This window comes from Halichoerus grypus, chromosome 2 (assembly GCF_964656455.1).
Source record: "Halichoerus grypus chromosome 2, mHalGry1.hap1.1, whole genome shotgun sequence".
NCBI lineage: Eukaryota > Metazoa > Chordata > Mammalia > Carnivora > Phocidae > Halichoerus > Halichoerus grypus.
Window position 1 is genome coordinate 7,317,076 of NC_135713.1, and position 24,564 is coordinate 7,341,639.

Genomic DNA, 24,564 nt, shown 5'->3' on the forward strand with positions numbered 1-24,564 from the left:
ATTAAATCCTGAGCATCCAAGCCAAATTTTGTGAAAGGACTCATACCTACTGGCCACTAAAACACACTCATTCTCCACACAGTGAGATCTTTGAGTGCTGTACGTAGATCAGGGCTCAGTAAACTACACAGCCTGTGGGCCAAATCCAGCTCAGCTTGCCACTGGTCTTCGTAAATAAAGTGTTACTGGAACACAGCCACGTTTGCTCATTTACCTACCGTCTGTGACTGTTTTAGTGCTACAAAGAGGATATGGCCAGCAAATCCTAAAATACTGACTACCTCACCCTTTTCAGAAAAAGTTTTCCATCTCCTGATTTAGCTTGCTGTTTGAAAAACTAATTTCTTAATATTCATTGTGAGCTTCTCTTTAAGGGAATTTTTTCCAGTAAGGGAAAAAATTAAAAAGCGTGCCTGCCTTATTCTCAAAAAGCATTCCTCGCGCTATGAGGTAGTATTATGTTAGGGTTAAGAACACGGGTTCAAATCCCAGTTCTGCCTCTGACTACTTGGGAAATAGTGAGCAGATTACCTCACCTCCCTGTGGCTCCGTTCCTTTCTGAAAGCTTGCTCATTCACTGCCATTTTTAACAGCAGAGATAAGTGTTACTCATAAGCTATCACAGTGTCTCAATCTACAGAACTGTTGGTTTCTTCATTTCCCATTGAGGTGTCTGACTTACCAAGGAGGGAAAGGTGGGAACGTTTCCTGGATCATGTATCACACTGAAGATCCACAGCACCTGGGCGCTCAAGCCCAACTCACATGCCGGCACTTCAAAAAAGAAAAGAAAAAAACAGATCCTATTAATCCATTTTAAAGGAGGCTGTGGTCATTGCTTATCGATTCATGAAGCTTCCATTAAGGCCCAGCACAACCAGCAAGCTGCTTTAGCAGTGTAAAACTTGGAGCAAAGAGACCCAGGACAGCTTGGAAATCACAACAAGATAGCCCATGCACCAATGGGTTTTCTTCTTCAGGAAAAGAAAAAGAAAAATTCAGATGCGGTTAACGTATGCAAACAACCAAAAGGACCATCATTTCAAAGCCATTTGAATTACTTTAAGCATTTTGAACATCAAATTCAGATTGGTTGTGTGAATTTACCCATTTTATGATGGCTCATTCATCCTGTTTTGGGGTATATATTGTACCTTAAGTAATGCGTTTGAAAAATAAGAAGTAAAGGCAGAAGGTATAGAATAAACTATACCAAAAAATATGAGTTTGTATTTTTATTTACACATTAATTTGGGGCACAATGTTGAGACTTTATTAGGAAAAGAACTGTAAACCATAAAAGCATTCACTTCACTAAAATAATCTCATCTAATCGCCCCGCAATCTCTTCAGTTTAACATAAAAATCCTGAAAACTTGATACTCTAATGTGACAGAAAGACTACCACAAGGCACCAGCCTCGGTAGAATGATGTATGCCAGAAACGGAAGAAATGGATTACTTTTCCTTTCTGATTCATAAAGAAACAAGTCCATTAGTAGTGAGGGACGCCTGTTACTTCAAATCCTGCCCTTTTAGGGCTCACGCGTGTTCTGTTGTCCTAGTTCACATAGTTTCTTTCTACCCCACGTGCTCTGCAGCTTCTGGCTTCCAATAAAGCCTGGAACACACCGATGTTGCCTATCCTGACACATACACTTGGGTAGCAGCTAGAATGATGATGAGAAAAAGGGAAGAAGAACTTCCCGGAACATTCTGGAATATTCTGGCTATTCCCACACTGTCTACTTCAGTCATTATCTAGAGGCCATCTGCCTGCAGAAAATAAACTGAATTACAGCATCTGGAAGTTTGCAAAATTTTATATCTGTCGAAATCAGCCATTTGGAAGTCCTGAGGTTCAGAGGCCAGAGGGCAGTCAGTGGCTAAGTGACACGTCTCTCCATGAGGCTCCCTGCCTCCATGAGGTGCCTTGGGTTAGTTCATGGGAAGCAAGGGGGCAATCCAAAGCAACACATTCAGAATTGCCCAGCAAGGCTTGCTCAGCCCAGGTGTGCACACACACTAAAGCATCGCCAAGCCCAATGTGGTCCCAGCTGAGTCTTTGAAAGCCCGTGACATCATCCTTTGGACAGGAGGAGGTGCAGATGCAAATCCTTGAGGCCAAAAGAGGAGTAAGGGAGCTCTCCCCAAGGTAAGAAGGCATACTCAGCCCGGGAAAAATTCCTAGGAGCGGCCAATTCCTTTCTCACACCACCAATAATATCTCATTTGGGTGTGGCAACAAACATGCTAGCTGGAACTTCTTTATAAAACGGCATGTTTGAATACACCAGCATCCTCTCTTGAGTCCTACAATCTGTTTTAAAATTAGCACTAAAATTCCTTTGCATTTGTTTATTTCGTAGTTAAAATTCAAGTGTCAGCATTGGACAGACCCACTCATTACTGCCAGGAATACCTGGCAATTTCTACAGCCTCGCATGTGTCAGAATTAAATTTAAAACAGGGCTGATAATTAGACCTGGAGGCTGAGCCCTCCTATCCTCCCCCAGTGTGGTCATAAATTAGCAGATGTGGTCCCCCAGCTAGGACATCCAAGAGTCATGCCTGCAGAGCACGGCCATCCTCTTAAATGCCAAAAGGCTCAGAGGCCAAAAAGGACACTGTTAAGAATTCAGAATCATTGACTCAACCAGATAAATAGTTCAGGAAGAAGACATCCCGGCACAATCCAGGCAAGGACAACCCACAGCATGGAGCGGATGCTCCAGATCCAACTTTCTGACTTCAAAATCAAGCCCCCTCCTTGTGAGAAGGCAACACTCCAATGGCAGAATGCCCAGCACAGAGTTTACATGGTTTGGTGGACAACACAGCTCCCTTCAGAATCCAAAGCTTAAACCAGAAACCCCTTCCTGCAGCAGGATTCAGGGGAATACACCCTGAAAGGTTCTTACTCTGCCTGTGTTTACATCAATGTTGAAAAAGACATTTTACCACCTTGGTGCCTGATGGCCAAGCGAACAGCATTGGGACCTTCTACTCTGCAAGGTCAACCATTTAAGAGGATGGCGTTCCACCCTCTAACGGAATACACCACACTCAACACGACACCCACATGTGCCAAGCAGTGTAGGCTCAGGAGTAGAAGCCAAGGCAACAAGGCAGTGACCTTGTATAAGAGCTCAGTGAAAGTCACAGACAAAGGCCCCTTCGGGTGTGAGGGCTGAGCGCTCCCCTCCTCCCCAGTAAGGTCATAGATTACCTGATGTATAAACCATAAATCACTGACATATTTTCCAGAAAACTAAGAAGAAAGTCAAAAGGCAAAGAAACTACAAAGCCCCAGAGGGTTGCCTCAGGCTGGAGGTCCGAATATTTTAAAATGGATATTTAACTACCCATTAAATAAGAAACGGTTTATGTTTTATTAAAACAAAAATGTCCCCATTTGACTCAATTCCATATTATCCTTATTCTTTTCTTTTAGCTTAGCAGCCACTTTGGTAGAAATAACGTCCTAAGTCCTTGGCATCAGAATTCTCACTGAGAGCCTCACTCCAGAAAACACGGCCCCTGCACACGCATGTGCCCAGCTCTTTCTGCAGTAAACCTTCCCTAGAAGTTGCACCCTGTAGTCACCTTCACAGGCCCTTAAAACAGTCTCTTAATTGAAATGCATAAATAAAATTTGAACATCAATTATAACTTACTAAGTGCCCATCAGCACATGGTTTTCTGCTAAAATATGCAACCTCCCCAGCCTGACCTACTCAGAATGAGGAAAAATGTAGATTTAAACATTCTTCTAGAAACCAAAGGTCAGCTGAGCAGTGGCCTTTCTCCTACAGATACATGAGAGAAATTAAAATTTCAGGCCAGTCTTAAAAGCTCAATATAGAAACTGTACCACAGTAAAATCACAAGAAATAAAATGAAAATGGATGAGACCACCTGGCATCATACAGATGTTTAATGGAGTCATGGAAAGAAACCCCACCAGGTACAGGCTCAGAAAACCTATAAACTGTTGGACCAGGGTTTCCTAGCTTGCAAGAACTTTACCAGCGGTCATGGGGCTCAACTAAGAGACATCTTGTATTCAGTCAATTAGTTAATTAACTGCCACACGGCCCCATGGCCACGCCTTGTAGGTGGTCAGAAAACAAAGCAAGAACCAGGGGTACCTGGGTGGCTCAGTTGGTTAAGCGACTGCCTTCGGCTCAGGTCATGATCCCAGGGTCCTGGGATTGAGGCCCGCATCAGGCTCCCTGCTCAGCTGGGAGTCTGCTTCTCCCTCTCCCTCTGCCTTTCCCCCTCCGCTCTCTCTCTCTCTCTCTCCCTCCCTCTCTCGCTCTCTCTCAAATAAATATTTTTTAAAAAATAAAAAAGAAACTCAGAGGGAAGGAGATCATGAATTCATCAGTAAACGAAAAAGGAAGAGGAAAGCCATTGAAAACGCACACAGAAACTGCCAACAGGGTGTCATGGGGGAGACAGCACCAGCCCTCACCATCTACCTGTTGAGGAAACCCCAACTCTGGGGCCAGCAGATAGGAGACTGAACAAAGTAACTCATCTAAGATGGAAAGGCAGGACTAGAGGGGCTGTTAGGACCACGGACAGAAAGCTGTCCTCTACTCAAATTTGTGGAGGAAAACAAGAAAGCAATCGGGAGAGCGGATTCCAAATGGGAACCCAAGGCTGAGGAGCAGGAAGGGGCATCATTAAGAGTGGCAGGCGGGGCGCCTGGGTGGCTCAGTCGTTAAGCGTCTGCCTTCAGCTCAGGTCATGATCCCAGGGTCCTGGGATCGAGCCCCGCATCGGGCTCCCTGCTCGGCGGGAAGCCTGCTTCTCCCTCTCCCACTCCCCCTGCTTGTGTTCCCTCTCTCGTTGTGTCTCTCTCTGTCAAATAAATAAATAAAATCTTTAAAAAAAAAAAAAAAAAAAAAAAAAAGAGTGGCAGGCCTCTGCCGAGCATGGCCAAGTTGGGGGGAAGGCTCAAAGGAGCCACTCCACAGAACTCTTAGACTAGAAGAGCAGCCAATTAGGGAATGCTATCATGAGAAAAAGATGAGATTTCATCCACAGGAAGGGGGTCATTGAAGGCTCAGTGAAGTACCAGAACGAGAGTGGTGTTTAGGACAATCAATATGGCAGCTCTGCAGACGGACAGACAAGAAGGGGAGAAGCCAGAGGTCAGGAGCAGTTGCCACTGAAAACTCTCACTGAGAACTGAACTAAAGACAGAAACAAAAACACACGAAAAAAAACCACCCAGCTATAAATCAACAGCCCATTTCTACAAACTTACTTGTACAGAAAGAGTCTAGAAGCTGAGTGTGGACTCAGTGATGAATGAATGTCCCTGCATATAAGGCAGTAATGTAATCCATGAGAATCCAAACTTTCTCACTGTGAATTAAAGTACAAATGAGGGCGCCTGAGCGGCTCAGTCAGTTAAGCGTCTGCCTTCAGCTCAGGTCATGATCCCAGGGTCCTGGGACTGAGTCCCACGTCAGGCTCCTTGCTCTGCGGGGGGCCTGCTTCTCCCTCTGCCTGCCACTCTCCCTGCTTGTGCTCTCTGTCAAATAAATAAATAAAATCTTTAAAAATAAAATAAAATACGAATTAAGGAAGTGATATTATTGTTGTTGGCTCAAAAGTCCAAGGCCACTGGTTTGGTTGGGAAGAACAATCCGGGGAATCCACAGGCAGAGGTGGATGGGGGCTGAAGACAAATCAGACGACTCTCTGTACACACAGTGCCCCTTTCCGAGACTATCCCTAACTTTGCTCTTCCTGCATGAAGTCACCTCGGACAATCTCCGTCTTCCGCTTCACATACGTGTGCCCCATGGGACAGTGCTTGGAGAAATCAACAGTGGGCATTTAGGGTGAAGAAAGATGCTGCTGGAAGGGAAGGCAGGCTCCTGTGGGGCAGGGGCAGCGCCGGAAACCCCCAGCCATTCAGAAAAGAAAAGGAGAGGGTCCTGGGTGGCTCAGTCAGTTAAGGTCTGCCTTTGGCTCAGGTCATGGTCCCAGGGTCCTGGGATCGAGTCCCACATCGGGCTCCCAGTTCAGCGGGGAGTCTGCTTCTCCGTCTCCCTCTCCGCCTCTCCCCCCCACTTGCGCTCACTCTCTCTCTCAAATAAACAATTTTTTAAAAGTAAAGAAAAGGAGGTCCCTGCAGCAAGAACAGAGAAAGAGGAACTGAGGAGGCAAGTGTGGCAGAGAGGAGAGCGGGACAGGGACGGGGGCAGGACGAGGCGGGGAGGAGAGGGGCACATGGCAACAAGCACCCAGGAAGCAGCAGGCAGATACCTGGGTGCTCTGACGAGGTGCAGAGTTCTAAGGACATAAACTGCCGCAGGCAGCCTGGGCCCCTAGCAAGACGGACGAGGGCAGAATCTCTGCTCCCAGCTGCACCCACAATCCTGAGCAGAACTTCCAGCATCTAGGAAAACTGCGTGAAGATCGAAAGCAAATGCACAGAAAGCATGAGGTGATGAAGGTCTGTGGTGACGGTGGTGGCCTGTCCCTCGGCTCATCCCAGGTGCGTCTGAGGAGCAGCCCTGTCCCTGGGCTCCAGGCTGAAGCCGGCTGGCGCCAGAGGCTGGCTGGGGGAGCACCTTCATCCCGATCTCCCCAAATATAGGACTGCTGACTGCTTTCCATTCGAGACAGGCTCAGGACTCAAAGGTTACAAGTTAGGGCCTTGTTTTTCCTTTCTTTTTTTATTTTTTAATTTTTTTTAAGATTTTATTTATTTATTTGACAGAGAGAGACACAGTGAGAGAGGGAACACAAGCAGGGGGAGTGAGAGAGGGAGACGACGGCTTCCCGCTGGGCAGGGAGCCCGATGCGGGGCTCGATCCCAGGAACCTGGGATCATGACCTGAGCCGAAGGCAGACGCTTAACGACTGAGCCACCCAGGCGCCCTTCCTTTCTTTTTTTAAAGACAGGTCTGCTGTTCGGGTCAATATTGCCGCCACCTCAACTTGGAACACTGTTGGACGGGACGTTTGGAAATGCTGAGAGCAGCACGAGAAGGTGTCCCAACTCAGTACCTTTCCCTTTTGTGAAAGGTGTCCCATCACCCGTAGGTAACTGTGCTGCTCCCCAACCAAATTCTGCCATTGCAAACAGCCCAAAGTGAGGAGTGTCCCCGTAAGCACGGCATCACGGCAAACCACTGGGGCTTTCGAAAGCTAGAGACCTTACACAAACATGTGCGACACAACAAATGTACAGGGAGGAGAAAAAAAAAAACACTTCAATCCGGGCTTGCGAGTTGCTAACCATACAGTCTCACCACACCCAAAAAGGAAATGGTTTGCCTTCCTTTCTTCATCAATATACATGGCCAATCAGACATTTTTCTGCATCACAGCTGAGCACAGGATGTGTGGAAGAATGACAAGCAGAAAGCCAGCGTGGCGCGGAAGGGCTAGGGGCTCAAGGAATTCACCCTTTGGAAGAGCCTTCCCCAAATCAGACACGATCTCTTTAGTCACCAGCTAATCGTTTTCCGTACAAATAATGCCACGTATGGATCAATACCGGTTAATAAAGAATCTCTCTGAGAGTCATCGCAAGTGCATTTTCAAAAGACAAGTGCCAGATGTCACAATTTCCCTTCTTCAAATCCCTGGCTGTCCTGGGGCCAAAGCAGGAACACCCAGAGACCGGCCCCAGGGATGGCTGTGGCTTCGTGGACAGTGTGTCCTCACATGGGGACACAGGGCCTCACATTTCGGTCACTTAATGATGCAATCACCTGGCTGTAAGACCAGCAGAGGCAAATGCTACCTCTCTGAACAGAAGAGCAGGCACTTCCGAAAGCTGAAGCCAAAGACAGAGAAACGCACTTGCACTTGGAGCTCTCACACCCAGATCCGCCGAGACCGCTCCCTCCTTCAGACAGGTGGCGGTTACTGTGAAACCTGCTGGTTTGGCAATATTAAACACAGTGGAAGCCTACAGAAAATGGAAGGTGGAAACCGGGATTTCATTTCTCCAAGTGTTGACTGATTCTAACAACATTTGGGAAGAAAGCAACCCAATTGTTTCCCATTTAGTCTTCATGCAGAGTCATCCTTTGCCGAGTGCTGAAAGCTGGTAGGAGCTGCTGACCCTGGAATGAATACTTCGCCTGAGCGACTGGAATAAAGCTGGAGCGAAACACCTCGCATCCCTTAACTCCCACATCAGACAATGAGATGTGTTCTGAGCCGCCGAGACACATGGGAACAGAGGGAGGAAAAAGAGAGGGGCAAAAACGGCTTCTTTATTAAAGCAAACAAGTTGCTAAAAACTAAGCAACTGCTCAGTTGCTTAAAAAATGAGCAATTTCTAAAATCGGCTCTCTAAGGACATCACCATCTCTGAAGGGTGACTACTTTATTTCTGCCACCATGGGCCAAATTTTCAAAGGGCAGGCTCGATTTTCACGCAGGCGATTCTGAAGGGCTTACACAAGTGGTTAATTTGCATGGGCAATTGGCCTCTCAGCTTTCATTTTGACAGCTAAATTGATCCATCCTTTGTAGACTAAAAATCTCACCACTCCGAAAGAGAAGGGCGTCTGAGGCTTTTTGTAAAATGTGGTCTCTCAATTCCTACTCATTCAGAACAATGCAACCAATAAGACCTACCCTATAAGCAGAAGCTTGCCCACACAAAAGACAGCCAAGATTCAATTCTAAATCTCAATTCAAGATGTAATTCTAAGATCAAAATTGAACTTTAAAAAAATTATTGAATTACTCGTGTTACTTAACTTCTATGAAAGCAGACAGGAAGGGCTTGGGTTCGTAGATCAGTACTTCGGTCATTCCATTAAGAAGAGGGAAATGTCTGCCACAGATCAAGTCCGCAAGTGGCACCAGAACCTTCCCAGAACAAAGCTGAACTGAGGCAGACAAAGGTCTGCTGCAAGAGCATGGAGAAAAGAGGACTGCTTATCCCTGCAAAGAGGGCTGACCATGGGATTCACAAAGAACTGTTAGCAAAATGGCAGTGGGTTCAATCACTCAGAAAAATATTTTCCTAAAAATAAAAATAAAAATATTAAAAATAAAATTAAAAAAATAACAGATAGCAGGTTTTAGAAGTTGCTAGCCATAAAAGAGGCTCTGTCTCCAACTCAGGACAGAGAAATGAAAAGATGTTCTCCTTCAACTCAGTAAGGGTGATAGCTGAGTACAGACCCATGCAAGCCAATCCAACATGCACGCTGGTCTATGTCAGTCCTGGGTCTTCAGTGACTTGATCTATTTTATGTACCTCGAGCCCAGAGTTGGTGCTTTACATGGGATAGGGTGATCTGGGCCAGGCAAATTTTGCTTTGACTTGGAAAGCAAACTATGGTGTTGTTTTCTGGTTTAAGCCCAGAGAGTCCTCTGAAGTCTCTCCGAAGACATGAAGAAAAAAAGACTTTTAAATCCAGCTGAAATTAGTCCCAACTACCTGGTGGGTCTTCCAGTGTCAAAGGTGGGCACCAAGGGCTGCAGAAGGAAGAGGCAGCTCATATTGCTTCAGTCAAGGTGCTCAAGGATGGGGACTCATCCCACGTAAGGACCTCTATCATGTTTTTGAGACAAACAGAAGGCTTAACACTATAAGAATCCTTGGGTGTGTTATATAACCAAAAATCTAATTCTGTTCTATTTGTCATCCTCTCGATATAAATTAATGATAAAAGTAAGAACTAGGCTACTACACAGTGAACCAGATGGTGTCTTACCTTCCTATAAACACGGCTGTGTTTAGAGTGTTTACACATGCGGGGGAGCAAAAAAGATTTTATTTTTTTACATTTGGCAATGAGTCATGTTGTCCATTTCAGGACGAACAGTACTGAAACTTCCTCCCCATGAAAAACCAGTGCAGCTTCCCTAATGTTTAAGAACAACTGTGTCCGCTGCCTCAGATTAGCGATGAAGCGCTCTTGCCCATCCTGCAGCTCCATCAAGGAGACAATCTGATCAAATCGGACCCACGAAATGCAACCAGGAGGCCGGGAGTGTCCTGTTGCAGGCCTGCTGCTTCTTTGTAGGAGTTCAGACGCTTCTTTCATTTTGTGTGCAAACACTCCCTTAAAATTTTCAACCCAGGAGGCTGAGTTAACGGTGCCCCGTTTGCCTGATCCGTGTCCCCATCCTTGCTGAGGGGACATACTCAAGGACCGAACCTGGGAGAGCCGTGCTGAATCATCTCGGGAAGTTTCTGAGCTTACTGATTACAAAAGAAGCCACAGTTAATCCCTAACCACTTCATTCAGTAAAAGCCCAATCCATTGAAGCAACTGGAAGGCAAACAGGACCAGGTGGAAATGCAGACCACATTCTACGAAATGATATTTCATTTTCCACTGACAAGCTCCGCGAGTAAATGTGTCAACACAGGTGACGTGGGAAGGACCATGCCTGGGAGTATTTGCCCTGCCCCCAACAGCAGGGCTGGGTTTGTGTTTCTTCTTCATAAAGCATCAAGAAAACAAACCCCGGGGCGCCTGAATGGCTCAGTCCTTAAGCGTCTGCCTTCGGCTCAGGTCGTGATCCCAGGGTCCTGGGATCCAGCCTTACTTCGGGCTCCCTGCTCGACGGGGAGCCTGCTTCTCCCTCTCCCACTCCCCCACTTGTGTTCCCTCTCTCGCTGTGTCTCTCTCTGTCAAATAAATAAATAAAATCTTTTAAAAAAATAACAAAAACAAAACAAAACAAAAAATCAAACCCCTCCTCTGTTGAGCAAACAGCATGAAACTGACCACTGGTGTTGATCTGTTTTGTTCTTTCGATTGTACAGGCTGCCGGGACGGTTAACGGCCCTCCTTGTGATTCATATGAAGCTCATCCGAATCCAGAACTCTGTATTTCTTGCGCTACAGATGACATCCGATTGGTCCACCGCCATCACCCACACCTTCCCGCTGGCTCTCTGAAATCTGCGTGTGTCCTCGGTGTCCCCGTGTGATGCGGCTGCCTCTCTTCTGTGAACGAACACTCAGCCCTGCCTCTGGCTACCTCGTATCATCCTCCACTGCCTATCTGTCGGCCTCCCCATGTCAAGGGCAGTCATTGTGTCCCACGCCACTTTGAATCCCCGAGGCCAGGCCTCCGTAAATGAGCATGTTCAAGAAAGACATCTGAGAGGGTCTCCTTTTCACTTCAAGGGTGTGTGTAAATAAATGTTAACAGACCAGGCACACGACCTAAAGTCAGCTTCTAGAGACATCCTTCCTATGTGACATCACCATTCCATCCAAATCACCCAAGGAGCTAAACGGGGCCAGAACCCAGTACCACCCGCTCCTCATCCAGGTTCAGAGCACGGCGGGCACTCAGCAGGTGCCCAGGTAGGAGGCGTGGATGGAGGCCGCGCAGGAGACAAAGTCTGGAGGAGAGAAAATCACATCTTCCTGGCCTGGAGGCACGAGGCTTGCCTTGATCCTACCTTCGCTGAAAATAAAATTCTTTTTTCACATCTCTTTGGAAGATTTTCAAGCCTCAGAAGAAGTTTTCTGATGCTATACACGCAGGTTCCGGGCCCCGTCCGTACTCTTGTATAATCCAAATCTATCACAGACCCTGCTGCACAAACATGCCGGTATCTATCTCCCCTCTTCTTGCCTCCTGAGCCAGGGGGCACACCCAAGGATCCTTCTACAGCCCCCTCCACCCCGAAGAGCTCTCTGCGCGCTCAGAGATGTCCCCACGGACAGACGGCAGCTCCCGTGAACAGTCAAGTCAGGAGAACAAGGCCAAGCTGGTGGCCAACGGCGAGCAGTCAGGAAAAGACTTTTCCTCCGTAATATGAACATTATCTTTGCGAATCTCAGGCTTATACTGATAATTCCCTCAGGAAGCCCATTTTTCTCAGGTATCGGGAGAATTATTAAGTAACAGTGACTCCAGTTTGTGAATTAATGATGTTCAGCTGACCAAGCTGCAATTCTGCAGGCGCTGACCGAACCGAGATCCACAGTTCTGCTTCCTGGCTTCTGTCCTCGCTCTCCAACCAGGGCTTTCGAGCATCTTCACACAGGTAGTGTCTCCAAAGCACCTGAGGCTAGGCCTGTCCACCTCGCCTCTCCCCGCTCGCTCCTGGGTCCCTGCTCCCCCAGGGAGCTGCAGAGAAAAGACACGTTTCAAGTGTCCCTCCTTCACTGTCCCGATTCCAATTTCCCATGTGGCCTGAGGAAACACGCACGCGCTCTGGCCGACATGAACATGCAATTATGATGTAATAGATCAAATCAAAGACTTAAAAGCATTTTAGGTAATAATGAAGCACCGGGAAATCACTACGTTCTTGGGGGCATTTTATGCTTGACTTCAAAATGTGCATTTTAATCTCAACGTTACGTCTCTTGACTCTGTTAGTTTATAATCACAATCCCGATGACCTCTTTTCAGGCCCACGGAAGCGATGCTACTCCATGAGGGTCACGAGCCTAACAACTGAATCCAGAGCTTTAAGTAAAGTCTGTGTAACTCTAGCCTAGAAGACGAAACAATGATGCTGAAAATAAAGTCCTTGCTTTGGGATTTTTTTTTCCCCCAAACGATACAGAGTCAGGTGTTGCACTAAAGACACTCTTGGCAAATTAGGCTTCTCATCTGCGTCCTCCCTCCTGGACCGGCAGACAGCCGGCATCTCAGCCAGGCTCCTCGTCTGTCCCCCCGCACATTAGCACCTAACTAGGGACTTCTCGTCAGTACACACTCACTGTCAACACCAGGGAAATGAAACCATAAACAACACCCCTCATTCGAATGGAAAGCTGATGGCATTATGGGGCAGGAGAAAGGTGACAAAACTTGTTATTGAACAAGGAACAAAACGTCTTGCCCTGTTGGCCACTTACTTCTTCTCATGCTTCAGCTTGCCCTGGGAGGAAAGGGCATGGCGACTCATTACTGACGGACAATTTTCAAGCTGTGCCCCATTTCCAAAGATTGCAAAAGAGCTATAAATCAGAAAAGTGGCATGAAATTTTGGGGATAGCTGCTTTTCTCGAAGACTCCTAAGATAAAACAGCAAACCACGGTTTGATGCAATGGCATGGTGTTCCTGTCGTTCCTCGAGAGAGACACACTCCTCACCCCCCCTTCAAATTAGGTCTCTTCTATTTTCCTACTCTGGGGTGCACAAGGATCTTTCAAGAGAAGCTAAAATGACACAAGTCAGTTATATCCATCCTAGGACGAGAGAGGGGGCGGGTCAGGAAGGGCCCAGGCTGACTTACTTCCCTCTGCTGCGAACCTTGGGAGATGCCAACTTCCCTACCATCTCTTGTGGCTCGGCCAAGGACGGCAGACAGGATTTCACCTTCGCAGACAAGGCGTATCCACCTGACCAGCAAGTAAGGACCATGTTTCTACCTGACCCAGTCAGTAAAGGGGAAGAAAAGAATAATCATGACGGAAATCCGAATAATTGACTGGTTTTTATCACTACACCTAAGCCCTCAGCCTTCAAATGAGGAACTGTCAACAGAATCTTCCCCTCAGCCCCTTTCAGCACCTCTTCCACGAGCTCCTTTCCATTCGTCAGCCCTACAGGTCGGCATGGGCCCTGCCGGGGCTCCCTCCGCTATGACAAACCCTTAGAGAAAGGAAGGGCGGGGAAGTGTCAAGGACGTGAGCTTTCCTCCCTGAGGACAGTCCCTCCAGACACTGTCCCTGCTCAGAAGATATCTTCATTGTGACTGAAATCACCAGAGGGAGCCCCCTTCTCCCCAAGTCCAATTTGCTTTGACACATGGCTGCCTGTCAAGGAGCACAGGCTTCCCCGAGCGGGGTGCTCCACAGGAATTCCTAAGCCAGCCCCAGCTTGTCAACAGAAGTCAGCAGCTTGGGGAAAAACAGCTGCTGAATCTCAGCCAGGGGGGCGCAGCCCTTGACGATACACGATCTCGCAAGCAGAACGCAGTCCACCCCCGATTATTCCAACCCCGAGCCGCACAGCTCCCGGGGCATGGAGGCTGGCGCTGTGTTGTGGAAACAGGTTTCATGACCACGTCAAAGGAAAAGTCAAACCAGGCCACATTCTCTAAATGCAGACCAAACGCAACTTTCCTTCAGCTTTCCAGCCACACTCTCCCAAACCAAACTTAAAAAGAGAATGGGAAGTGATGTGCTAAACTGGAAACTAACCATCTTTGTGCCTCACCCAGCTGGGTATTCAAGGTAGGTTTATTACAAAAGCTTCAAAATCACTGTTCTCTTCCAGTTTAATGCAGAAGCACTGGGTCCAGATACAATGATGCCAAAAGCAGGACAGGCAGGAGAGCTCCAAAAGGGGCCGAATTCATCCCCAGGAAGAAGGAAACATCCTGAGAGCAGCCTCAGAGGCCGTGACGTCTTCCATCAGTTTCGGTGCAACCACCAAAAACACGGAAGAAAATCCTGCTTCCTTACCACAAGCCTAAACATCTACTCTGCACTTGTGAGACTCAGAGTACAAAAGAGTCAAATAACTCCAGACATCACTTCTTTCTTAGGGTAACTGATATTCACGGAAGGAAAAAGAAAAAAAAAAAGTCAATCCTCATTATTCACAGATTCCATTTTTGCGAATTCACCCATCTACTAAAATTGATTTGTAACCCAAAATGTGCCATCGTCTGTGAGTTCAAAGATAATGAATGAACTATATATTACATAAGGTGTCTTTAAACAGAAACGCCTGTGAAACAAGGTCCTTTATTGATGGGTTGATGAGGCCGTTGTGACCAGAAGCTTATAGGAGCCTAACCGTAGTTGGCCCCTTGGAGAGATGGGTCGGCATTAACTGATTCTCATTGTTCACGATGATCTTCCAGAGAAGAGCACCACGAATAAGGAGCGTGGACTTGTAAATGTGGGACATGAACAAAAACACCCTAACAGAGTCCCCAGCTCTACCCAGGAAGGTCAGGAGCTGACTGGCATGAAGGTGGGCTGTGGGATTTGTGTGTGTGGAGTGCGTATCACTTGGTGGAGGGAGATTAGGACCAGGCAATGGAAAGCTGAAAGATACAAGCGATCTGATCATTCCTAAAAAGCAAAATGGTGGCCCTCTGTCTTCAGAGGAGCACTTAACTCATTGCTCTACCTACAAGCCGTGGGAGTGCTGGTGCCTGAATGTCTGCCATTAACCACCGTGGGCAGAGACTTTCTGAAGTCATTCTAGAGGGAAAATCAGACCCCTCAGAAAAGAAATCTGGACAATTACCGGCCATCAGGGATGACAAGCCAGTGGCCAAGGTCACTTCCCGAATGAAGGCTCTGGCTTTGGCCCCCAAGACTCTTTAGAGCTCCCACTCTATAATGTGAACCAGATCCCCATCTTCTGCATCAGATAATGAGCCTTGCTCCAGAGATTTAAGGGATGATTACAGTCTAAAGAGCTGATTGTGTCTCATTACACTTGCGATAATAGATTCCTGACAACTGAGGCTATTGACTTGAACTTCCAAATACCAGCACACGTCCCGCGTGGCCCCCTCTGACATATTCCCATCTGTCATGTGTCAAATAGGAAAGTGTGTCCTCACTACATAGCACATAAAGGAGAAAAAGTGAAACTGGTACAGAACGGGGAATCCTGTTCTCTTCCAGTCCAGGAAAGGCTTCCTTGAACTGAGTCACTTTGAGTACACGCAAATCTTTAACATTAAAAATAAAACAAGGAATACAATCCATAAATGCCAAAGAATAAAAAGGTCCAAAGCCCTTCCTTTCTGGCTTCCTCATGGCCTCACAGTTCTTTGCTAGCAACTTCTCCCCTTTCATTATAATCTTAGGAACTGTAACTACTACCTTCTGGAATGGAATTGGCTTCCTTTTAAACTGCTCTCCTTCCTTTATAATGGGGAAAAAAAAAAAAACTGAGCATGTCTCTCTACTTCGACCTGTACATTGTCAGGCGTCACAAGAAAGTGAGTAAAAATAACAGAGATGGTTCACATGTGTCTTCAGACTAAGAAAAGATACTGATAAAACAGCCTGTTTTCCAAGTTCAAGAAGAGTAGTTTCTACCATGATCTCAAAAAGGCAAGCTCCACAAACACAATCACCAATAAAAACAGAATAGTCTGTAAGAGCGATAAACCAAACCCACGAGTTACAGATATGAGTCAGGCACCAAAATTTCTATCCTGCCGGCATCAGACAGGGCTTTCTCCTGTGTACACCCCGAGGCTGCGAATACTGCAAACTAACCACACGTCTCACGGAGTTTCCTGGTTGGTTCGAGTACTGTTGGCGGATTTCTAGAGAAAGCACCAAGACAGGGCGGCCGCGTGCCAACAGGAACGGGCCAGAACAGGAAAAGGGGTTTCAAACTGGGATCAAGCAATCCTGTAATAAGAAATTGTGCGAATTTTTTAAAGAAATGACTATTCCATCTGGGTTTTCAGCCAAATCTGGCTCTAAAAATTCCCTGATCTCTCAGAATACGAGATGCTAAAATAAGGATGCGTATGTCTATAAGTTAACTGGGAGCCTTAAAGAGATCCGGTGGCAACATGAAAACGGGGCTTGGCGCCACTAAAATCTTGAACTGAAAAAGCAGAGAAATGGTTGGTATTTGACTAAACTTACAGGAGACCCTTCTGAGAAGGGAAAGAGGTCAGCAGGGGACACATTATCTGGAGAGCCTGAAATGCATAAAGCACTTAAAGAAGGGCAAGATCAAAGGCGCCCGGTGACGGCAGAGAAGGTGCTCACAAAGAAGCAAGCCTCCGTCCGCCAATTACAGCGGGAGCCGGCTCTTTGTTTCCCAGAAGCCAACAGTTACAGGACTTAGATTGGGGCATAAATTCTAATTAAAGTACATCTTTCTGGGTTCCCTGCAGAATTTCCACTCACCAGCTTCATCCTTCAACAGGGTTTGAGTGCCTGGCTCCCCAGTTTGACAAAGAACTCCTGTGTCCCCAGCCCAGCCGGGGAGGGAAGTATGTGTTCACGGTGGCCTCCTGCCTCTCTGGAAGGTTAACCTCTCTTCTGCAACTGGCTGCAAATAATTGCTTCTGTTAAGGCAAACGTCAGCCTCCGGGTGCAGGTGAGAAGCAGGATTTGGCTGGCGAAGAGGAAGGGGTAATTGGAAGCAGACAACAAAACATAACAAAAGAAGAAAATTAAAAACCCTAACTTTCAAGGGAATTCAAGGAGAACACCAGGCAGCAAGAGGACAAGGAGGGAGAGAGGAACATTTCTCACGAGCAGGCGGAACGCAACTGGGGACACCTGCAACTTTGGGAGCTCACAAAAAGTGCATGTGTCGGAGGTCTTGGCCCCCATCCCTCCAGCCCAATCCTAAAGCGGCTGGACGCTACCCCAAACCACAAAAGGACCAGGGAGAGAAGGAAGATCTAAGCCAGTCCAGCTGCAATAACAAATCCAGAAGGGCCCAACCACGAAAGCTTCGAAAAACAAACGTTGTGATTCAAAGCGAGGGAAAACCCAGTGCCCGGGGAAACTTCAAGAAGCACAGGACCTCACCAGACATCATTTTCAAAACCATTAGGAGACTGCCTTTCAATGAGGTGTTTCAATGACAACAGAGGCCTGACTCGCTGGAAGAGAATAGGATCAAACAGAGAAATCCTCAGAAGGACCCTGCTCCTCAAAGAGAGACTCAACTAGACTTTTATCTCCCCAGGAAAACCTCCTTAGTCCCGAGTAGGCCTCTAAGCCCCCAGGTCACTGAAAGCTTCCAGAGTCTTCATACTGTTACCCTTAAATTTTCTAAATCAATCCCAGCAAATTAGCCCGGCTGGGTAGCTATTTCAGAGCTTTTGGAAAATAAACGGTCTCCCTGTTTGTGCTAAAACCTGTGGCTCTGGAGTGTAATTCCCACCAGTACGAACTCCGGCCCAGAACTTCCCAAGTCACTTAAAAGACACAGAACTGGTCATCCATCCGGGACAGCTAAGCAGAAGTAAATCGATAACTCGTGCTCTCTTTTTCATGAAAACTTCTAAAAAGGCTCCCCAGGAGGAGAAATGGCCCTATGACCCGAGTTCAAACCCTGTGACTACTTTCTCTGTGTAGCCTGGACTTTCTTTTTTTTTTTTTAACTCTCCCAAGTTTCTTCTGCTGTAAAAGCAAGATAATAACAGCAACCAGGTTACAGGAAAGCTGAGTTTTCAAAATTATGTGTGTCAAGTTCCTGGCTCCAAGGCGGGCCTCAACCTGATTATCACTATGACAAATGGAATTGGGTCTTCCACCAAAGGGGTCACGATGCCCAAGGGTGTTGGAGATCATCTATCCTTGCAGCCTGCATCTACAACTTCCTTCTGTGCCTCGTGGCTTAATTGATAAAATAAAGTTAGCATGTCAAGTATTTTCTATAATGCCCATTTCAGCTGTAAAAATCTCAGGGCCCTGGATGGCACAGTCGGTTAAAGTGTCTGACTCTTGGCTTCAGCTCAGGTCCCTATCTCAGGGTGGTGGGATCAAGCCCCACATTGGACTCCACGCTCATCATGGAGTCTGCTTGAGATTCTCTCTCCCTCTCCTTCTGCCCTCCTGTTCGCATTCCCTCTCTCTAAAATAAATAAATAAATAAATAAAATCTTAAGAAAAGAAAATCGAGTTGTCTGGGGATTTGGTTTCTTCTGTACTCCGCAACTACAAAGGTTCCTTCTATGCCTCTCCTGACATTTTTCTCCCTCCTAGTAACTTTTCCAGAAAAACAAAACAAAACAAACAACACTAAAAAACATCAATTTGATGCCCTCTGTAACATGTTTTAAAAGAGTCACAGGACAAGTTTTTGATATAAAGTACAAAACAAAAAGAAAACTTATTCTTTAAAAATCAGCGTGTCTCCTTTCATTTGAGAATGTTTTACTAAGTGTAAAGGTCCAAAGAGCTGTTGACAGATGGGTCCCATTTTTTCCCCTAGAGATGGTAATTATGTTCTAAATCTTCAAGTCGGCTACATCTTAAAAATTGACTTGACCGGTTTGGCGGTCTTTCTCAAAATCTCCGAATAACATAGAAAATATGAGCCTTAAGTAACTGCCTGAAACTAAATGAGCAATTTGCACTGACGCACATTCCTCAAATTTTAAGCTGCTCCTCGGTGGAAGCACATCAATCATAAACCTGTTAGTGAGATATGGGGAGCAAGCACACATTCCCATGTGGTCAGCATGCAAAGTCAGGCTGTCCATCAAACCACTTGTCTGGGCCTGCATTACAAGTCCATAAGCTGAAGCTACAAGACGGATGAGGGAAAGTCTCCGAACAGGGCTGGATCTCCATGTTTAAAGCCAAGTTTGCTGTGAACTATATCCCAGGAAGCTCTGAACCACCGTGGAGGCAGGGCCAACCACAAAGAACACACATGAGCACCAATGTGTGGGGGACCCAACGACAGCTCATGAGCAGGTATAAAAGGCTGAGAAGCTGGGGCAGGGAGTCCCAGAGATGTACACATTTTACCATCAAATGTGTGTGAGTAGGGACATCCTTTAGAGCCTCATGGGCTCCTTTTGCCTTCATTTAGGAGAAGATAAGCTATGTTGGGTGAAAATTGGTTCAGGTAGTCTTTGAAGGCTCAGCCCTTGATTTGATCTATTTTCAAAAGATAAAATATGGACCAGGAAGCTTTTTATCAATGTGAGCAGCAATAAGTAAATAGTGCTTATTATATGCTATACATAGGGCATAAGATTAATATCTAATATCCAATCTTATTTTTTTAATTTGCCCACAATTACATTGTTTTCTTTAAAAAATTAGAAATCTCTCAGAAAGCTACTGATGGATCCCGTTCGAGGGAGAATTTAAGATTTTCCCCAGGGAGCGCCTGGGTGACTCAGTCTTTAAGCATCTGCCTTCAGCTCAGGTCATGATCTCGGGGTCCTGGGATCGAGCCCCACATTGGGCTCCCTGCTCGGCGGGAGGCCTGCTTCTCCCTCTCCCACTCCCCCTGCTTGTGTTCCCTATCTCGCTGTGTCTTTATCTGTCAAATAAATGAATAAAATCTTTAAAAATAAAAAAAGATTTTCCCCAGGATACCTGCCTCCACATGTTCTTGTCCTTACAAGATCCCTCTCCCTGAGGGTGTGGAACCTGTGACTTGCTTCTACCAATAGAACACAGCAAAAGTGACAAGATATGAGTGACTGCATGATTATACTATACAGGATTTCAACACCCGCCTTCCGGATTTCTTTCTCCCTGGCTGGCTTTGAGAACGCCAACAGCCATGCTGGAGGAGTCCACAAGACAAGGAGCTGCGGGACGCCTCCAGCAAGAAAATGAAGCCCTCAGTCCTGTATCCACAAGGAAATGAATTCTGCCAAGTGAACCTAGAGGCATGCACTTACCCAGTCAAGCTTTCAGATGAAACCGCAACCCCAGTCAACTGCCCTTGATTGCAGCATTACGGAGAACCCAGCTAAGTCATACCCAGACTCCAGACCCACAACAACAGTGACATAATAAATATGTGTTCTTTTAATTCACTAAGTTTGTTGTAATATTTTAATATATCAATAGATAAGTCGTGGAGCGCCTGGGTGGCTCAGTCAGCTAAGTGTCTGCCTTCAGCTCAGGTCATGATCTCAGGATCGTGGATCAAGCCCCTGTGTCAGGCTCCCTGCTCAAAGGGGAGTCTGTCTCTCTCTCTCCTTCTGACCCTCCCTCCTGCTTGTACTTTCTCTCTCTCGCTCTCTCTGTCTCAAATAATAAATAAAATATTTTTTAAAAATAGATAAGTCATACAGATCATTAAAACTCAAGCTGTTTTATAGAGTGACTCAACTAATTTCATTTAAGTTTATATAATAATTTATTCAATTGAACTTGTCTATCATAAACTATAATTATATATTTTAAATACCCGATTTTAACAAGACTACTTTTAACTACAATACAAATCAAGCATTGCAGATAGCTCATTCGCATTTTCCGTTCACTACTCTGGTGTTCTCCAGATAGCAAGGCTTTAATCAGGTAAGAGAAAGAAGGTTGCATAAGACCAAAACATCAACATTTGATCATTAGTTACTAACCACAGATAGTTCAGCCTTTAAATGACCTATAATTACTATAATGTGTCCCATTAAATACTGTCTAAACTTATTTTCAAAATTCTGATAGGTCATATAAATCATCCTAAGAACATTCTGGTTTTGATGTCAGCAATAGAATAAATGAAGCATCTGGGTGTTTGTTGTTGTTGTTTTGAGAGAGAAAGAAAAAGAGCAGGGGGAGCAGAGGGAGAGGGAGAGAGGGAATTCCAAGCACGCTCCACTCGGGGTCCAATCTCACCACCCTGAGATCATGACCTGAGCCAAAACTGAAATCAAGAGTCAGATGCTTAACCGACTGAGCCACCCATGCACCCAAGCATGTGGATTTTGGAACAGACATGAGCAAGGTATTGCTAAATTGTATTATGTTAGCAGCTCATGGGTTAGACTAACTGTCAACAAATTCACAGGCATGCAGGTTAATAAAACCATGAATGCAGACATTTGTATTTTACACAGAACAAAGCCGTTTACATTTAAGCAAACATCTCACTATTTCAACATATCCTGCAGATTAAATATACTCCGGAACATGAAACATTATGTAAATGTATTATTAGTCAATTAGCGACCGCATAACAAAGCACCACGGATTGAGGAGCTTATTTTGGGGAATTTATTTTCTCACAATTCTGGAGGTTAGAAATCTAAGATCAAAGGGTCAGCCTATTAAGCTCCCTGGTGAGAGTGCTCTTCCTGACTTAAAGAGGGCCACCTTCTTGCTGTGTCCTCACATGATAGCTAGAGAAAAGCAAGCTCTCTGGTGTCTCTTTTGATAAAGCCACTAGCCCATCAGGAGGGGATCTAACCCTAATCACCTCCCAGAGGCTCCATATCCAAATATCACATTGCGAGGTAGGGCTTCAATATATAAATTTTGGGCAGACACAATCCATAGCAAAATGTATCAAACTGTTTTTTAAAAGCATATTAATTTAAACATGATTGGTACGTTTAAATAAATGATTTTCTGTCTTCAGTTAAAAATGCATGTAATAAAATGCATTTCCAAGGAGGAACATTTTGCTACGTATACAGAGCAGAATGTTTTCAATCACATCTTCATTTTGGGGGGAAGGGGAGGAAAGTGTTTTCCTCATCTTGACATGTTTATCAATTTGAAACAGAACCACATGTTCCCAGTTTATATGTTCTAGCTCCTAGAAATTATAGAATTCTTTGTTTCATAAAATCCATTCCTCTCTTGTCACTGGAAGTACAAAATAGAAGCAAATGAAAATAAATACAGTTAAGCCTTGAACAACACAGGGGTTGGGGGTGCTGACCCCACCCCCACCCCCAACAGCACTCTTGAAAATCCATATATAATTTTTGATCCCTGAACACTTAGCTACTAATACCCTGCTATTGACAGAAAGCCTTATCAATAACATAAACAGTCAACACATTTTATATGTTATATGTATTATACGCTGTAGTCTTATAATAAAGTAAGCTAGAGAAAAGAAAATGTTCCTGAGAAAATCACAAAGAAGAGAAAATACATTTACAGTACTGTTCTGTAAGAAAAATCTGCATGTAAGTGGACCCTCACAGTTCAAACCCATACTGTTCAAGGGCCAACTGTACTATATTCAAGCCTTATATTCCCCTACTGATAAGGCTTTGTAATTGTGTTTGGAAACATTTTAGCTTATTTATTGCTTTAAGACTTAAATACGGTTGTTTTCTACTATCTACTTTGCCATTCTCATAAAGAGTAGCTACCAATTATTCCTTCTGTTTGCTGTCTTAGATTTCTCTGCACCCCGCTGAACAAGCAGCATATGGCTTCTCTTGGACCTAACCCCAAAGATGGCTAAGAAACCTGAATACAGACAGTCTCGCTGTAATTTACATCATTCACGGAAATGCTTATTTCTTTAGTCACACGTTTCTCCCACCTATACCATGCATTTAGCATAGAAATTTCCTAGCACAGAAATGATATTTGAAGGTTATGGAACTACTTGGGCCAAGCGAGAAGATCTCAACTAATGATGGGAAGGCTGAATCCCAGATGCTATTTCAAACTATCATTCTCCTTCAGGTTCATATAGAAAATGCTCACTAAATTTTCCAGAGTGTCCCAGAGATATGGGAGAAACAAAGGTATCACTTAGGACAAGGCAAATGTAATGACCAAGGGCCCGCTTAGCGGCCACCGCCTGGGAACATCTACAACAGTAGTGGTCAGCCACATGGAAACCTCAGCTTAGACCCATTACTACTAATGGCCCAGGGAAAGCAAGATCTTCAATTGGAAATTGAGAAAGTACTTCTTGGGGCACCTGGGTGGTTCCGTCAGTTAAGCATCTGCCTTCAGCTCAGGTCATGATCTGAGGGTCCTGGGATCCAGCCCCACATCGGGCTCCCTACTCAACAGGGAATCTGCTTCTCCCTCTCCCTCTGCCTTCCCCCACCCCCCACTCACATGTTCTCTCCCTGCTTTCTCTCTCGCTCAAATAAGTAAATCTTTAAAAATATAGAATAAAAAAGCAATTCTTAGCTGCCAAGTAATGGTGGACCAAACAGAACAAAGGCATGGAGAAGGACAGTTTTCCCAGGAAACATCCCTAGTCACGTGGTTTTCCCAGTAGAATCAAACACAGATCATCAATACCTGTTCAGAAACGCAACAGCAATATCACTCTGTCACACCTGGCTACCTCCGTTCCCCGAAAAATACGACCTTTAGAAAGCGGTATAGATCTAGACACTTCCTACATGACTGTACATGGGGCACATTGGGTTGTGTAGACCTTCACAGGTTGCCAAGTAAAAGGAAGGCAACCCAATTTTTTTTTATATTTATAAAAAAATAAGTATAGTCTAAATAATCTAGTGTGCTTACACACACACACACACACACACACACACACACGCATGTAGTACCCAAATGCATGGCATTTGCCATTCTATGTGGCTAGAAAATGACTTCCCCTCCATCCTATAATCTCCAAATTAGGCTTTCTAACCAGGAAACCAAAGACCAAAACCATAGTGGGACTATGACACCATAAAAGTTAAAAACACACACACAAATGTTTTTAATCCTTCCTTTACATATTTCCATTGTTATGATGATTGCATTGCTACATATAATCCTGGCTTACGGAGTAGAGGCTGCTGTGACCAACTTCACCTGCCTGACCTGTCCCTGCTCCAGCGCTGAGAGCATCTGCATCCCAAGCCTCACAACAAATGGACGGTAAACCGCCCGAGAAATAAGGATGCACCTTACATCTGAGCTCTCACAAAGACGCGGATTGTGGGGAACTCTCTTCATTTCTTTTAAACAAGACAGTCTTATTTGGGAAAGATATAGCCTGAAAAAAAAAAAAAAAAACCAGAGAAAAGATCTCAAAGACAAAGCAAGACTTCTGATAAAACCAACACTAAAAGCTCCTTGAAACAAACAAAGAGAAAGAGGGAGATTTGGTGATAAACTGCTTTTGAAAGACTTGCTTTATTTAGATACAAAAGAAAACAAAACCACACATAAACTTATGGTATTGCCTAAATAGTAAAGGTTGGACAGCCCACTGGGGGAAGG

At 45.4% G+C, this 24,564-nt stretch overlaps 1 protein-coding gene across 7 annotated transcripts in view; it reads right to left on the minus strand.

The window, feature by feature from the left end:
* The window catches only part of SEMA5A (semaphorin 5A), a 479,512-nt gene that overhangs the window by 372,258 nt on the left and 82,690 nt on the right, over positions 1 to 24,564 (minus strand). For 5 of the 7 annotated variants that reach the window (XR_013445480.1, XR_013445478.1, XR_013445479.1 and 2 more), the window contains one exon: positions 683 to 774. The exons of the other annotated variants lie outside the window; for them this stretch is intronic. The gene's annotated coding sequence lies outside the window, so the exon portion shown is untranslated. The remainder of the gene's footprint in view (positions 1 to 682; positions 775 to 24,564) is intronic. 7 annotated transcript variants of the gene reach the window in all.